The sequence below is a fragment of the Schistocerca cancellata genome, chromosome 6, assembly GCF_023864275.1.
Source record: "Schistocerca cancellata isolate TAMUIC-IGC-003103 chromosome 6, iqSchCanc2.1, whole genome shotgun sequence".
Lineage (NCBI taxonomy): Eukaryota > Metazoa > Arthropoda > Insecta > Orthoptera > Acrididae > Schistocerca > Schistocerca cancellata.
This window is the reverse complement of record NC_064631.1, coordinates 286667665-286686310: the sequence shown is the minus strand read 5'-3', so window position 1 is coordinate 286686310 and position 18646 is coordinate 286667665. Positions and strand designations below refer to the sequence as shown.

The 18646-nt window shown below is 41.9% G+C and overlaps 1 protein-coding gene and 1 pseudogene across 2 annotated transcripts in view; both read left to right on the top strand.

Annotated features, from left to right (window-relative positions):
* LOC126088532 (protein artichoke-like) overlaps window positions 1-18646 on the top strand; it is a 591709-nt gene that overhangs the window by 458189 nt on the left and 114874 nt on the right. The gene's annotated exons all lie outside the window — the stretch shown is intronic.
* LOC126089561 (5S ribosomal RNA) lies at window positions 12901-13018 on the top strand (annotated as a pseudogene).

Here is an 18646-nt window from a genome sequence, read left to right as displayed (position 1 = left end):
GGCAACAATGCAAACTAGCCACATACTGCACACAGCACAGCCAGTGATTTTCATACAGAGCGCTACGTAACGTTGCCAATATAAAAATCTAAACAGCCTACTTACATAGCCCCCATGCTCCCCACAAAAAATTTTACATAATATTTTTGGGCAGTGGCCAATACATATTTGTTAAATTTTTTTTTTTTTTACAATTACAAGAACATCGAAATCAAATGCACACAATTATTGATACAATGTTGGTCAGAAGCTAAAACTTTCTCACAGTCCATAGAGACAGTCCTGATCATTCATCATAATAGTAATTACAGTTCACAAAGTCTCATTAGTAAAAGAAATTGCACACAGAAGTAGTGGATTTCCATGCAGTCTTGAAGAAGTAGTGTTGTCCTTCCAACGGAAAGACAGTGCTGACTCTTGACATGCTGACAGGTAATGGGCCACAACAGAGCAAACCCCCAGCAGAGTCAGTCGACGTTTCGAAGAATATTGGTAGATAGGTCATCAAAGAGTAGACCCACTGTAGTCCTGGTAGAGATTGTGGTATTTGTGGGCCACCAGAGGTGTAGACCCACTGTAGTCCTTGTAGAGATGGCCAGCAGCCATCTGTTGCGACTGTGCAGGTGCACAATCACCATTGAAGAGTCTTGCGGATAATAGAGCAAGTCCATAACCACCACTTGTGCACTCACAAAGTTTTTGGAATTGTCCTTAGAACCAGCAATGCTGTTATCCAGTCCCTTGCTGAATTATTAACACACGTGCAAACACTAACAGTCCCTACTTCTCACATATTGTCCATATACTATGACCAACAGAAATGTGTGCAGTGAAATGAATGCTTACAAATTACTTAATTTGATTAACTGGCGTCAATTACAATTATATAACATAAGAATACAATTACAAAGATACAAAATACATCATTAAAAACATAACAATACAGATAACATTTGTAGTAATAGGGGCTTTACAAAAGAATAGAAATAAACATATACATCAGTGTTACAGGAATGATGACATGAGTACATACATAAAAGATCAGAATAACTTTTGAAACGTCAACTTCACACATGAGCATTAAAACAAAACAGAATAAATAAAGTCTAAGCATCTTTACAAAGAAAATAACAGAGTATTAGAAAAATTCTACAACATAGCTCTCATCAGCTAAACACATAAAGACAGGAAAACACAAATACACAAGGGTACACAAACACATAGTGGGATAACACAAAAGGAAAGGACAACACACAATTACATATTGGGAAAAAGCAGCAAAGAGGAAAGGACAGGGTTTGTTTTACTGCAGTATTTTGCTTGGAGATCTCCCTTCATTCCATAGATTGTTCGTCTTATTTCAACCTTTGCTTCCACCAAAAAAAATCCTATCTAAGCATGCTTTCTGTATTTATATGTTCACACATTGCTTACCTCATCATTTATTTCCAAGAAAATCCTACCTATACCTCGTTCCTGTATTCTATTCATATTTATTTCAAAATAATTATTTCTGATTGTACAATACTCATTGGGGCCCAAATCTTTCTTCGCAATGCATTCTTTACCTATTCTCCATAGTCAGTTTCTTATATAGTCTACCCCCTCTTAAGCTAACTTAAATCTACTGAGCTCAGATATATATACCAAAGGACGAGGCAATGCAGCATCACAACAAATCAACACAAACAGAAATGACAAAAAATGCAAATTGGCAAAGCTAGCAGCATAAATTAGCAAAAGTCAAATTCAATAACACTATGCCTGGCAAACAGCAGCAACTTATACCTAAACATGACATAGCGCAACCAGAAAAAATATTACAGTAAAAACAACAATGCAGACAAGGGAAATGCATATTCACATCTTAATGTCTATGTAATTGAAGTGGTGCACCATAACAACTGATTGTAAAAAAATATTACCATGTACCTGAAAAGAAAATTAAGTGTTACTGTTACTAGTTACTTCTTATTGTTCTTTCCTTTCCAAGTGCTCCCTTTTTAAAGAATGTGGATTACAAAATTATCATTTAATAGATCTGTTGACAGAAAGAGTTCACATTAGCAAATGCATCTCATTTTATAAAAGCAATGCTGCAACACAGCTGGAAACCAGATATCAAATGAAATAAGCAACTACGAAAAGCAAAGCATAAAAATATCATTCAATAGTCATGTGGCATTTCGTTTCATAAGTTAATTGCTCTCAACTCTCGTAAAAAGACACGTGTCATAATCAGGTGTGCAGATGTACGAATATTTCCCATCAATTCATAAGCATTTCAGTAATTAGCACAAAGTGCGAGTAATCATATGTTTTTAAGTAACGAGGGTGTCGCATTAGCGATGAAAGGCACACCCTAATGGCTTGTTCTCCAGGTGTTTGACGCAGCTGTGTGCCCACAACGCATTACAAAAATCATATGTTTTCAAGTAACGAGCGTGTCGCATTAGCGATGAAAGGCACATCCTAATGGCTTTCTTTTCTACCTGAGCGTCTGAAAAGGCTTGTTCTCCAGGTGTCTGACACACCTGGGTGCCCACGTCGCATTATGTGCAGGTGGTCACTTAACTTTCTTACGGAAATATTTACGACAGCAGTTTCCGCTACAGTGACAGTCTCATATAAAAACATTTCATAGGTCAAGAATTTTATTGACATAAACATACCTCAACAGCATAATACACATCGTCGTCGTAAAAATAACATCATAACACCTCAGTCAAATCTCAGAAACGTCATAGCTTTCTGCAATTGTTTCAAAACCTAAAGAAAATTCTCTGCTCATTTCAGTAGTGTCATCTACCTCAAACGTACTTTAAAAATTATACTCCCTTACCAAATACATCATTCAAAGTTCTCATAGTATCACAATGGTTCCGAAAAAATATGAACAGTTCACAAAGTACAGACAAAGTACAATTTCTTAAGTGTGAAGTAATCCAACTCTGTAATTGCGTAAACATGTGTCACTGACGTAGTAAAAAGATGTTTGTTTCTCTGTTAAATGATCAGATAGGTGTGTAATTTATGTGTTAGAGAAATATGGTACCGATGTGTAAAGTTGTATAAGCAAATACCATATTAGCTAGGGCTCCTTGTGCTTGCCAAACACATGGTACACAAAGTAGGCGTGTACCCCCCTGAGGTTTATTGTAATTATACCCTCAGGTGTTACCGATTACAGCAATGGAATGAAATGTATTGCGAAAAACTTTCTTAGTACCTTCAGTGGTTTGAATCTTTTATTTAGCTGGCAGTAGTGGCGCTCGCTGTTTTGCAGTAGCTTGAGTAGCGAAGATTTTTGTGAGGTAAGTGATTTGTAAAAGGTATAGGTTAAAGTTAGTCGGGCCATTGTTTTGTAGGGGTTATTGAAAGTCAGATTGCGTTGCGCTAAATAATATTGTGTGTCAGGTTAAGCACAGGCTTGTACAATTGTTCTAAGTGGACGTTTCACATGTAAAATTGTTCTAAGGGGACGTTTCATATGGCGAGTCACATATCGGTCATTGTTACGTCGTGTCGGCGGTTCCATCTCAAAATTCGGTGCACCTTGCCAATTCCTTTCATAATTACCGAAATGCTCTGTGTTATTATTTTGCGGCTGTTCCGTATTTCTATGTCCCTCTTCCCTTATTGGGGCGCGAGTGTCCTCTGAAATACGTAATTCTTGTATTACCTGTGTCAGCTGATCTTGTACTTCCCGCATTTCTCTTTTGTATTGCGTATTAATTTGATTCTGATTTTGTTTGAATTTTCTTATTTGTTCATACTCTTCTGTGTCAGTGAAGGCTACGGGTCTTGTGTCATTTAGATCATCATCTACCTTTGTAGATAAGTTAGTGACCTGATCCGAAAGTTCAGCTACTTTCTCCGATAGTGAACACATTTCCTCAGTGTGTTTTTCTGAACCAAGTTTCAGAGTGTCCATTTGTGTTGAAATCGAATCTACTGTGTTCTTTAAGTTTTCCTGAGTTTTTGCCAGTTGCGTAACCGAATCGGTAGATGCAACTGAGTCAATTTTAGCCCACAAGGTCTCATGATTTTCATGAACAATGGTTTGCAGCTCTTTTATGGCTGCTTCGTGATTCTGTAATGCATTTTCATGCCGCGAAAAAATAGGCTGAAAATGCTCACAAATTTGTGTTTTTACGTCATTACAGACTTTTTGACATTTCGATTCAATGTTATGTAATTCAGTAGTTAAATCTTCACGTGTTTGTTCAAGTGTGGTGTCTAACTTTTGAAGCTTTTGCTGTGTTTGTCTCTGATTTTGTTCTATTGTGTGTAACTGTTGCTGTGTTTGTTTCTGGTGTTGTTCCATTGTGTCTAACTTTTTAAGATTTTGTTCCATTGTGTCTAACTTATTAAGATTTTGTTCCATTGTGTCTAACTTTAGGAGATTTTGTCCCATTTGTTGCATTAATTGTAATAACAATGCATTAGTGTCTGGAATCTGTTCCTCTACGCTTTTCGGCAGTGCATTTGCACCAGCAACATTCACATTTTGACAAGCAGAAAATGTGTCTTGACTCATTTGAGAAAACGGTGAGGACGCAAAACCTGAATCTACAGTATTTGCAAAATTGTGTCCTATCATTTCGGATTCCTGAGGCGAGCTGTTGCCGACCGATCGATCGATAATGCTTCCCTGTTCACTACCTGTTTGACTGTCTACGCCATTGTTTGACGCCCGCTCCATTTCCCTATGCACAGTTACCAAATTACTACTTTGAACATTAGTTAACTCATTACACAGTGGCGCTAACACATTGCTTTCGTCTTCACTGTCGTTTCTCATTTTACTTTGGAGCCGAGTGTTACGTTTTTCACACGCCATTATTGTGACAATATTTCACACGATAACACAGAAAAACACAATTTGAAGAGCAAAAATAAGAGAACACATTAACATAGCGCTGAAAATAATATGTAGTTAATTACAAGCGCAGCTGCGAAATACTTGTTGCAAATCTACATGCATGCCACAACTGTTTTACATTACAACAATGAAAGACTGCAACTACAAAGGAGATTCTCTCTACAATTACGCGCTAGCAATAAACAAAAGCTACACTAAATACACAAACTACAAGAAAAAATCAGAAGATTCCAGTGAGGTATCCTAGGCTAAGGGTCGACATATGAAACGTCCCCTTAGAACAATTTTACATGTGAAACGTCCACTTAGAACAATTGTACAAGCCTGTGCTTAACCTGACACACAATATTATTTAGCGCAACGCAATCTGACTTTCAATAACCCCTACAAAACAATGGCCCGACTAACTTTAACCTATACCTTTTACAAATCACTTACCTCACAAAAATCTTCGCTACTCAAGCTACTGCAAAACAGCGAGCGCCACTACTGCCAGCTAAATAAAAGATTCAAACCACTGAAGGTACTAACTACTGATAGGGATAGTTAGCAAATGAAAGATATTAATAGAGAACAAACAATGTATTTACCTTAATATTCATAATTGACATTCAGTCTTACAGATTATCAAAACTCCGCCATCTGTCTCCCCACGTCCACCACTGCTGGCGGCTCACCTCCAACTGCCCAACGCAATCTGCTGTTCACATCCAGCTATAGCAGTTCATGACAACAATGGCAGGCAACAATGCAAACTAGCCACATACTGCACACAGCACAGCCAGTGATTTTCATACAGAGCGCTACGTAACGTTGCCAATATAAAAATCTAAACGGCCTACTTACACTTTGATATGCGCAAACTCAGTCATCAAAACCTTTAGGTGAAATATCTATATAAATAGCTCAGAGCGCGAGTTCTGCTCATACTTGTCCGGTTTTTTTCCTAAATCTTCCTTTGATGATGCGTTTAATTGTTCAACACAGTGCTTGGGCCCTCTTTGGTTTTTTCTGTTTATCGTCGTCATGGCTATACAGGCTGGAGAGAAACAACCCGATGATAATATTAGATCAGGGTAGGAGGCATCGAATGGAGAAAAATTTTCCAGGTAACCACAAGTCGGAAAGGCTCCATTTTGGAGCCACGGCAATGAAACATGTGCGCTCAGTGGCGGAAGTTATTACCTGTCAGCCCTTTGCTCGTGCAACGATAGCTTATTTTATGACAGTTGGCTCGCACTGGGCAATGTTCTCGTTTCTGCTGCTGCTTTTAAACTATTTCTATACCAAATGAACACGTGATTATTTTAGCGGAACGGTGCAGCTGTGCAGTCGGCAAAGTCATCGTTTTAACTCTGTACTCACATAAACAAATACACTTTCATAGAAGCTACTCTGCAAAACTTAAGGACGAGATAGATAAACAAACGTAACATATATTAACAAACGGGTGAAAATGAATTAAGGTGCGGCAGAATGTTGCCAGAGGTCTCCCAGCCGTGTATAGAAAGCTGGACGTCACATAGCGAGAGGTAAGCGTGACTACAGCGCCAAATGAGGCTAGCCCCGCAGCATGAGGTAGTTGAAGGAACGGGAATAGAAAATGTGTATCAATCAGCGACCAGTTATGACTTCACAATGTGAAGACACATCGGGAAGGACGAAGTGTGACTGGAAGAAAATTTAAGAGTAGCCAGGAGTTTGATTTAATCACAGAATTGTTACACGTGCACAAGAAGCCTTTCGAACCACAGACATCGCTCCCCGAAGATTATGCAGCAAATGTCGCTACATTATGCTACAGGCAAGAAGTGACCCACGTCGTGGCCGGGCGGTTCTAGGCACTGCAGTCTGGAACCGCGAGACCGCTACGGTCGCAGGTTCGAATCCTGCCTCGGGCATGGATGTGTGTGATGTCCTTAGGTTAGTTAGGTTTAACGAGTTCTAAGTTCTAGGGGACTAATGACCTCCGAAGTTGAGTCCCATAATGCTCAGAGCCATTTGAACCTTTTTTTTTTTTTTTTACCCACGTCAGACAGCGTGTGCAGTTGCAACCACATTTAACAGGACTGAAAAGCACGCAATCTCACTCTCCAGAGGGGCTCGACGACTGCATAGGGGTGATCTCTTTACCCGACGACCAGTATGTTGTGTTCCGTTGACATCCGCACATCGGCAGCACCGTTCGAGATGGCGTCAAAAGCATAGGGACTGGACCAACGAGGGGAGGGGTTGCGTGCTCTTCTCGGATGAGAAGAACTCAGTAGTGATTCTGGACGTACCGTCCTATGACGGGAGGGTGGAACATGCAGTGCGCCGACGAACATTGCCGACATTGATCTTTTTGGTGGTCCAGGTATTACGACGGTGAGTCAAATGAAAACCTTAAACATTTTTTAAAATACTATTTATTGTGCAGAAGTGGTACAAAGCTGTATCAATTTTCAACATAATCTCCACCACGCTCAATGCAAGTCCTCCAGCGCTTACGAAGTGCATAAATTACTTTAGAAAAAAAAATCTTTTGGTAGTCCGCGCAACTACTCATGCACCGCGTGGCGTACCTCTTCATCAGAACGGAACTTCTTTCCTCCCATAGCGTCTCTGAGTGGTCCAAACATATGGTAATCACTTGGGGCAAGGTCTGGTGAGTATGGTGAATGAAGAAGACACTCAAAATGGAAGTGAACCCACGTTTCGTCCCCAGTAACGATTCTTGAAAGGAAGCCATCACCTTCTCGTTCAAAGCGCCGAAGAAGTTCTTCACAAGCATCAACACGTCGTTCTCTCATTTCAGGAGACAGCTGCGGTGGCACCCACCTGGCAGGCACATCATGAAACTGGAGCACATCATGCACAATGTGGTGTGCTGACCCATGGCTAATCTGTAAACATCTGCAATGTCATTCAGTGTCACTCGGCGGTTTTCCTTCACTATGGCTTCAACTGCTGCAATGTTCTGTGGAGTCACAACTCGTTGTGCCTGACCTGGACGAGGAGCATCTACCACTGAAGTCACACCATTTGCGAACTTCCTGCTCCATTCGTAGACTTGCTGCTGTGGCAAATATGCATCGCCGTACTGAACCTTCATTTGTCGATGAATTTCAATAGGTTTCACACCTTCACCACGCAAAAACCGAATAACAGAACGCTGCTCTTCCCTGGTGCAAGTCGCAAATGGGGCGGCCACCTTTATACTGATATTGCGACGGTATGCGTGCATCTGGACTATGCTGCCACCTACAGACCATTCTGCACGCTGTTTGTAGCAAACTAACCAACTTACAGGATAACGGCGCGAAATTTCGATTTGTTATTACAAATTTAAGGTTTTAATTTGACTCGCCCTCTTATGTTGTGGACATAATGGTGCTTGCGCGACCCGACCTTCAAACCTTGGAACACACAACAGTTATCAGTCAACGTTATTCTGAAACTGTACTCTTTCCCCATGTGCGACTTTTCAGGGTTGCACTCATCTCTGACAATATTTTTATAGACGGCAATGCCCGACCGCATCGAACAGTGCAGGTGGAGGATATCTTGGAACGAGACGACGTTCGGCGAATGGACTAGCCTGCTTGTTCCCCCGACTTAAGGCCCATGGAACACGCGTGGGATGTGTTGGGCAGACGTTCTGCAGCCCGTCCACATGCACCAACGACCATGCAGCAGTTCTCAACAACGGAACTCCCTACCACAAGAACTCCTTACCAACCTTGTGGCCAGTATGGGAGCACGTTGCAGACCCTGCATTTCCATCCGCGATGATTACATACCCTATAAAGAACCATGTTCCTTTTAACTAAAAGTGTCATTTCTATTCGTCTCAATGTGTATTTCTTTCGGTTACCTGCTGTACTAGTATTGTATTGTATGTTAACCGGGGGCCTAGAAACGACTGAGAGGCTCCGTCCCCGCTGCAGCCGCAGTGGTCCACAATCCCACGACTACCGCAGTCCACTTCAGCCCTCCACCGCCCCACACCGAACCACTCTTTCAGGGTTATTGTGCAGTTCGGCCCCCTGTGGACCTCCCCCCCCCCCCCCCCCTCACCTGGAACGTCTCACACCAGACGAGTGGTAGAGTAACGGTGGTGTACGAGTACGTGGAGAACTTGTTTGCGCATCAATCGCCGCCATAGTGTAGCTGAAGCGGAATAAGGGGAACCAGCCCGCATTCGCCTAGACAGGTGGAAAACCTCCTAAAAACCATCCACAGACTGACCGGCTCACCGGACCTCTACACAAGTCCGCCGGGCGGATTCGTGCCGGTGATCAGGCGCTCCTTCCAAATCAGGAAAGCCGTCCGTTATGTACTATACTTAGCAGTTCTTTCTATGTGTGGTTCAAGTTTCATCGAACTACATTACTTGTCAGTGACACGTCGTGCCAAAGTTACTTTCGTCCTTAAGTTTTGCAAACTGGGCTTTCAGCTCGTTGTTAGGGCATGGGTGTGTGTCTTGTTCTTAGTATAAGTATTGTGTAAGTCTAGGGTCCGATGGCAGCAGTCTAGTCCCTTATTAATCCACACACACACACACACACACACACACACACACACACACACACACACACACATTCCTCTGTTTTCACCAAGGTTTCCATGAGGTTTCGCTTAGCTGTAAGGTAACTGTCGAAACTGAAATTCGTCTCCCAGATTTTCCCAAGTGGACTCCCTCCGTCAAACTATCAGCTTGCTGAGTATTTGGCTGAAACGTTGCTGACTCTGTAACGGGTCATTACTCAAACTGCCCCCTCCGCCTAGAGAGTGAAAAGCACAAAAAAAATACTACTTTCCGTAAATTTTATATTCATGCTTCACAGGCTGGTGGTTGGACAGCTGCGTCATGGTCACGAATTGAACAGTGATCCGAACATAGAACAAATTTCCTTTAGGTGACTTCTATGGTCACAAATTCTTTTGTCATCAGACTAGCGCTTTCGGTCTATAATGACCATCTTCAGATCTGTTTTATAAAAACATGTTCTAATATACTAGAGCCAAGTACTAGCATTTGACGACGCCGCTATGGCTCCAGTATATTAGGACATGTTTTTATAAAACTGATCTGAAGATGTTCATTACAGACCGAAACCGGTAGGCAGATGACAAAAAAAAAAAAAAAAAAAAAACTGTGGCCATAGACGTCAACTAAAGGAAATTTATAACAGCCGTAATTGGTCAATAGTAGAACATTAACGATAGTGGCAGCTAAAGTAGGAAAACGTCATTTCAGTAGATGTACTGATTCCGATACATTTTGATAGTGAACTAAAGGCCCCTCCATTTCTGTTCTAGTATGTTGGTAGCACTGAACGTAGCACGATTTTAATCGTTTTTGTGTTAAGCAAAGGATCCCTCCACGACGGAACAGCATGTAGTCATAATGAAAATTTATTACAGATGGGGTGCAAATGCTGTTCGTAAACTCCGTGGTATGTCTGGCCCAACGTAACGCACAGAATAAGTCGACTGTGAGGAGACTGATAGCTAAATTTGAAAAAACGGGTTCCGTTGTGGGTATTAAGCCCTCGACGTGACCTCCTATCAGTCGTTCTGCGAAAAGCTTCGCCATCGTGATTGATAATATTGCTGCAAGCCCAACGAAATCATACATAATCATAGTCAGCATGCACAGCAATAATATGTAAATTGCTTAATTTCACCAATAAACTTGTACGTTATTACGCACTCAAAAATTGCACTCTTTAGATGAAGCCCTTTACACCTTTTACATGAAGCCAGTCGCTTGGAGCAGAGTGGCTCCAGACCTAAAGACAGGAGAAGCTACAGTAAAATTAGACGGACAAGGCGCTTCGGCTGCGATTATATTTAGCGGCGCGCGTAGTGGAGGACCAAAAGCACTTCCTGCAGCCACACACTGCACGCCTCTGGTGTCGCCTTGCTTCCCTTCCACCCCTCCCCCTCTCCACCCCCCCCCCCCCCCCGCCCTACTCCTACCCGCCTTTCTCTTACCTCGTGGCGCCCTATGTTCCAGGAAGGCGTCCCAAGTCGCCGCCACCAAGTCCAGGTAACAGCATCTCAAGTTTGTATGACGTCATGTGCTACGTGCATTTAAAGGGATCTAAACACCTTCAGTCTGACTGTGCAGTTATCCGTCCAACCGAAAATCTATACAGGTGTCGGAACTCAGGTGTGTAGGATGAATTCAGTTTTCTCTCATTAGGGCGTACTTTGACATGGCAATGAGTCACTAGAGTATGTAATGTAGTTGAGCTTGTTCCTTCTTTACTTCTTCCCGAAAAGCGGATCGAATTTTATTTTCTTCACTATACAGTCACGACTGGCTTCAGGTCCCAGAGTCCAGTTTGTCTATTAAAATCTTTAAGTTCGACTACTTTTGTTTTTCGCATAATTTCTATTCTTGGAAATAAACGAGTCCATCTCTGACATATTTTGCATATTTCCACTCAGTAATGTCTTTTTTAATAATTTTCTGGGGTCTACAACACTTTGAAAGAAAGTAATGATTGCACAACAGTCAGCAGTAAGAATAAGATGTCGTTTATCCTCTTGTAGGTACCTACTCAAGGAACTGGGAATTTTAAGTGCACCATCACAATACATATATTTGCTAATGAAATTCGCCATAAATACTCCATCACAATTTCAGATGAACTAGAGGAAAAACTGACCTTTATTACCCCTATTAAAGCAGTCAGTGGCTCAGAAACGAGTTCAATATATACCAAAAAAATAAATAAAACAAGATAAAATAAAATAAAAATACATCATTATCTCAATTCTATAAATAAGCAAGTTTTAAATCTAACCTAAAATCTTTTCTACTGAATAACTACTTCTCTTCAGTGGATGAACTTCTGTTAAACAACTGAGAGCCTGTGGGAGAAAAAAGCTAGGCAGGTTTTTAGTGAAGTTACCTGAGTGGGACTAAAAATAATCATTAACACCTCTAAACATATATGCATATCCTGTAAACTGACTTGTTACACACCATTTCGGTAAAAGAATCGTTCCAATGATGTAACCACCATATATTGCGCGCCCCTGCTTTCTGTTTTACACGACCGGAATATTAAGCATTTACAGTTTGTCTTTCGTCATCGCTGTTTATTATACTGGTATGGTAAGCCAAGTATAACATGCATGCTATCTTATCCTGGCACGGGTTGACAGGAGTAATACGCCTACCTTGATCTGTTTATTAAATATTAATGACTATGTGCCGATGAAATTTATACGTCTGCACACTATTATTGATTCTCGCTTCGTTTTAAATAGAATCTGACTGCAGCGGAAGTTATTTAGAGAATTTCGACCTGTAAACAACACTCTCAAGTCGTCTTCGTCTGAAAAACTATGCTGCAACTCCTGCAATACACATCGGTTCTTTGTTACCTTAAAATGAGATGAGGTGTGATAGACTGCGCCGGGCCTTTCTTGAGGTCAATTCGTCGGGAAATGATTTATTGGACTAAGCGATCTAGTATTATTTCCTTTGCATTAAGATTCATTATTTCGACTGTTATATTAAGACACCAACAGTTACGATACACTGTCGTTACCTGTTGTACCGTACCACATGTTTCTTCTACGTTGCACTTTTTCACAATAAACTTGTTCGAGTTCATTCATAATCAAGAATCAGCACTATCTCTCGACATCAGTATCTGTCACAAAACAATTATCTCATTATTCCTTCATTCGCCAAATGTTCACTCCCTACGTCCATCACTTATCTGTTCATCAGACAGATCCGCCCCAAACTATCTATAACTGCTTTCCGGCCACAAATCCACAACTTCTCTTCTGGCACAACTGCCCCATTTGGTGTCATTCTTCAGGGGAATATCTCTCGGCTGCCGCCACAGCGTAGCGTCCCTACGTCATCTGTGATAACTTGTTACAGCGTTTTTTCACATGAATTGTATATGAATGTAATACTCTTTCAATAATATCGTTTCTTTAGTGGTGCTTTCTTTTAATCAAAATCTGGAGTTAAATAAGGGTTCCATACCTCAAACGCTGCCAACGGCCTTGCCGCAGTGGTAACACCGGTTCCCGTCACATCACCGAAGTTAAGCACTGTCGGGCTGGGCTAGCACTTGGATGGGTGACCATCCGGTCTGCCGAGTGCTGTTGGCAAGCGGGGTGCACTCAGCCGTTGTGAGGCAAACTGAGGAGCTACTTGATTGAGAAGTAGCGGCTCCGGTCTCGGAAACTGACATACAGCCGGGAGAGCGGTGTGCTAACCAGATGCCCCTCCATATCCGCATCCAGTGACGCCTGTGGGCTGAGGATGACATGGCGGCCGGTCGGTACCGTTGGGCCTTCATGGCCTGTTCGGGAGGAGTTTTTGTTTTTTTATACTTCAAACGCTGAAAACGGCACCTTTTGAATCACTTTATTGTTCGTCCGCTGTCTACCCTTTATCTCAGGAGCGGGAAGACGTATCAAGCTGAACTTATGTTATATACTGTGGTCTATCGTCCGTTGGCGGTATAACAAACGTTAGCTTCTAAGTCAATGTAATCAAAAGATCCGGTTATTTGCGTCACATATCTTGATACTCGCAAACTTACTCATCAAAATCTATAGGATGCATCCCGTTGGTCTGTAATCATGAAATCTGGCAAAAGAAAAGTCACACAGGACAAGAAAAGAAAAAAATTATAAAATAGTTAATTTGTAATCATAGCTCACGAATTTTTTTCTTTTTTGCGATTTGTTATCCAACTTCAGACTCGAAATTAATACATTTTCGAAAGTTGTAGAATCCCTGGGACCAATATCTTGCCAGTATCAATGTCGATACAGGCAAAAATCGTTGATCCTCGATCCCTGGAACGGATGAACTGGGTATGTGAAAATCTCGGTTACACCAAAACGGATAATATTTCACATATTGTAATCTGTTCGTTATGTTACTGTGAGACAGTCGTGTAAATGCTTCTGAAATGGCAAATTCAGCTTTTGGTCCAAAAAGAGAGCTTAGTTGACAAACCTGCACGCGACAGCCATTTATCGAACTTATTCAAAACCAAATGTAAAAATGAATGGTGTAAAGACGATTAAAATGTTGTACTGTGTGCATCTCATATTTTGACGTATCTCGTGGAGGCGAAAATGGATTTCAAAAACTCGCAAGCACTGCAGCACACAGAACATCGTTCACCATTCTATCTCGTAGACGCATTTATATGCGTGATGTTTCGTCGTTTTTCCGACGGTTAAAAATATGATTTATATCAGTAGGGCAAGTTGAAAATTTGTGGTGGCCCGAGATTCGAACCTGGGTCTCCTGCTTATAAGACAGATGTACTGACCACTACGCCGGCCACGGACTACCCTAGCATGCCTCCCGTCAGACCCAAATTCTCAACTTATTCCACACAGTACTGATGCAGTGCCCCTGTTTATTAGCCTTATTACCCGTGGCATCTAGCCGATTCCACTAAGAGTTCAAGCTTGATGTGTATTTTCACTTGAAGGGATCATTGGGCGTCATCGTTTTAATTATGTATGTCTCGAGTGGAGACGCGGCGACAAGACTGAGAGAACTGTAAGACTGCCGGAGGGAACTGGTCATAGAAGACGAGTCTCTGGCGCAGGCGAACGGTATGTCTGAACCGCTCAGTCGCATCCGGTATTCAGACTTGATGTCAAACGTGGTAAACAGCGCAGTTAAACTGAAGGTATGTAGGCCCCTTAACATATCTCGGCCGTCTCCCAGTTTCCGTTCATTAAAGTAATATGTGTGACTGTTGGAAGTTTATGGACAGCAAGAACCAGAAGTTGGTTGTTTTTTCCCGTCCTTTGACCTGGAGGTAAGGCTATTAGAATTTATTAGATGCACATTTTTATTTACATGTGAACAAAGTGGAAATATTTGTGTAATTGTTTGAAAGCCTTGGTTGATAGCACCAGAAAGAATTTTCGGTCATCTTCATCCGCCTCTTCGTAGTGGGCTATACAGTCAGTTCGGTTCTAACAGGAATTTCAAGATCATTCTCCCATCTCTTCCTCGAATGTCCGCCTCTCTGACAAGTCGCTTTATGAAGCTAAGTCTTTCTCGTGGGCCTTGCCCTGAGTTCATAATAATTGCTTGTAACGGTCACTTTTTGTTGTTCTGTTTTCATTTATATTAATTACCAATAACTCCTGTCTTACGTTTACGTTTTTTTTATTATTTTGTCTGTAAGATCTGTCCACCCTTTCATATGACAAAAGACCCTAAGCAAGGAGTCAAATTCACTTACATAGAAATACTTTACTTATATTCTGAAAGACACCAAGATACTCGGTGTTATCAAAATTTCTCTATACGTTGGGACGTTTGTTCTTTTCATGCTGAGCAGAATTTTTTGTTTTCAGATTCTTAAAGGAAGTCCATAGGTCACATTTTTCCACTGTATTCAAAATTGTAATGCTTGGTTTATGCTTGTGGGACTGAGGCTTTCTTGTCTATAAATGACATAAAAACATTGTAAAAGTCCGCGATCGTTATTACTAGTCAATAGATTTGACCATCTTGATCGCAGTTTCTATTTTCATTTTTAAAAATGAACACCTTAAAGCTTTTCGGCCACAGCCATCGTCAGAATCTGTCAGATAAACAGATAAAACGAGAATTAGTAGTTTTGTGAAATGGCTGTATACTCAATTTGTAGCCGTTAATTTGAAATTTAACGTGACAAGCCCACTTGCATCAACGCCACCTAACAGCCTCAGATTGTTGTTTAAGTTAGGCTGGCCCACTAAACAACACTAGTCATGGTAGATGTGTATATGTGAACTGATGAGATGCAGTGTATCGAGATTTAAATGTCATCACTTTGTTCTCTAAGTGCATTTTTGTAGAAATTACTGCTCATTTCTTCTGTTTATCTGGCGGATTCTGATGATGGCTGTGACTGGAACACATTAAGGTGTATATTTTTAAAAAGAAAAATACAAACAGCAATCAAGACGGACAATTTTATTCATTATGAGCAGATGGCATGCAAAAGTAGGTTTCTGGCATGCGTTCTTCCTTACCACATTGTCCATTCACATTAATGTCACCAACCGTTGAAAGCCTGAATAACCATCTCTTGCAGTGCGCACCACTGAAAAACGTGCAGCAAGCGTGTCAGTCAGGTTCTGGAAGGAATCGACAGGGATATGGAGCCATACCACCACAGAGCCGTGGCCAGCTGAGCTACGTTTCTCAGTTGAGGAGCCAGGGCATGACACAGCCCGGTCGAGATGGTCCAACGGATTCTAGCTTTTGTTTATTTCCAGGAAGTTTCGTGGCCAAGAGAGTGCGGAAAACAAAATCCTGGAGCTCTTAGAGCCACGCATGTACCCTGCGAGCTGTGTGACACGTTGTATTGTCCTGCTGGTAGATGCCATCGAGCTGAGGAAAAACTAACAGTATGTAAGGGTGGACATGGTCCCCAAGCATATATGCATACTTGTGATTTTATCTTGGAACTCTTTCATCAGTGGTTTTTTTTAAATCTAAAACATGCCGAAGTGGCCGTGCGGTTAAAGGCGCTGCAGTCTGGAACCGCACAACCGCTACGGTCGCAGGTTCGAATCCTGCCTCGGGCATGGATGTTTGTGATGTCCTTAGGTTAGTTAGGTTTAACTAGTTCTAAGTTCTAGGGGACTAATGACCTCAGCAGCTGAGTCCCATAGTGCTCAGAGCCATTTGAACCAACCATGTGAGCGGCTGTTAGTAAACAGAATACTAAAGGGTGAACTTCGTATGTCAGCAATATATACTTGGAGTTGTGGTAGTGTTGTGGAAACAGCTCAGTACACACCAAGCAACTGGTTTCCACAACACTACCACAACCCCAAGAATATATTGCTGACATACGAAGTTCACCCTTTAGTACTCTGTTTACTAACAGCCGCTCACATGGTTGCAGATGACATGATGTTCGCTAAGTAAAAAACGGCCACAGAAAAAAAAGAGCACAGAAAATATGCAGCAAACAGCGGCAAAATTGCTTAAAACATGCTGTAACATACAATAAATAAGGTAGTATGAAAGTATCCATAGAAAACTATATTTCAAAAGACGAATAGTAAAAATGTAATAATGTTTTACTGTGTTTGTATAACCATGCTATTTTCTGCATGTTTTATATTTAAAAAAAAACACTGATGATGGTGATATTTGTCACCGAAACTAGTTTCAGATAATAAAGAAATAAACGAATAACAAGGTGTCTTGCATCAAGACGGCCTCAATTTCTGACATTACTGTTTATGCACACTTGTGTTGACCCATTGTACCTTCCATTGTATGTAGAGGTGGACATGGTCCCCAAGCATATACGCATACTTGTGTTGACCCATTGTATCTTCCACTGTATGTAGGGGTGGACATGGTCCCCAAGCACATTTGCATACTTGTATTGACCCATTGTATCTTCCACTGTAGGTAGGGGTGGATATGGTCCCCAAGAATATATGATACTTGTGTTGGGCCCATTGTACCTTCCACTGCATATAGGGGTGGACATGGTCCCCAATCATATATGCATACTCATGTTGACCCATTGTACCTTCCACTGTATGTAGGGGTGGACATGGTCCCCAAGCATATATGCATACTCGTGTTGACCCATTGTACCTTCCACTCCATATAGGGGTGGACGTGGTCCCCAAGCATATATGCATACTTGTGTTGACCCATTGTGTCTTCCACTGTTTGTAGGGGTGGACGTGGTCCCCAAGCATATATGCATACTTGTGTTGACCCATTGTGTCTTCCACTGTTTGTAGGGGTGGACATGGTCCCCAAGCACATTTGCATACTTGTGTTGACGCATTGTATCTTCCACTGTATGTAGGGGTGGATATGGTCCCCAAGCATATATGAATACTTGTGTTGGACCCATTGTATCTCATGTAGGGGTGTACATGGTCCCCAAGCATATATGCATAATCGTGTTAACCCATTGTACCTTCCACTGTATGTAGGGGTGGGCATGGTCCCCAAGCATATATGCTTACTTGTGTTGATCCATTGTACCTTCCAGAATGACTATATCACCCAGGGTATGCCACGAAAACGTTCCCCAGACCGTAACCTCTGATGATTGTTTCAGGTTGTTTGCTTTCAGAAGTTTCACACCGTACATGCCAACGGCAATATGTCAGAAGGAGCATAAAGTGTAATTCATCTGAAAGGGCCACCTGTCGCCACTTAGTGGACGCCCAGTTGCGGCACTGGCGTGCAAATTCCAGCCTTCATCGCCGAAGAACAGCAGTCATCATGGGTGCATGAACCAAGGCTGCTGCAGACGCTCATATGCAGCAACCTTCGCTGAATGGTCGTTCAGGAGATGCCGTTGGTAGTCCTTCGTTCATCTGGGTAGTCAGTTGCTCTACAGTTGCACGTCTATTCACCGGTACACATCTCCTCAGCCGTCGTTCACACGTCATCTATGGCCCACGGTGCATCATAGCAGGCGCGGCGCCTGTTTTGGATAGCACCATTTTGTCATGCGCGATATACTTTAACCACGGCAGCATGCGAACAGTTTGCAAAGTTAGCTGTTTCGGAATTACTTCCAGTCTTACAAGGGGAAGGCCTCAGACACGGCCAACGGATTCGGCTCAGATTTTGCAGGTCGCTTGTGTACAACCTAAAACGAAGGAATCTAAAATATTTCGGGTCAACATCCCCGCGTTTTTGAGAAAATCACCCCTAAAGGTTATGACGAGCAGTCGACTCAAAATTGGCGAGATCGATAGATAATTGTAAATAGAGCA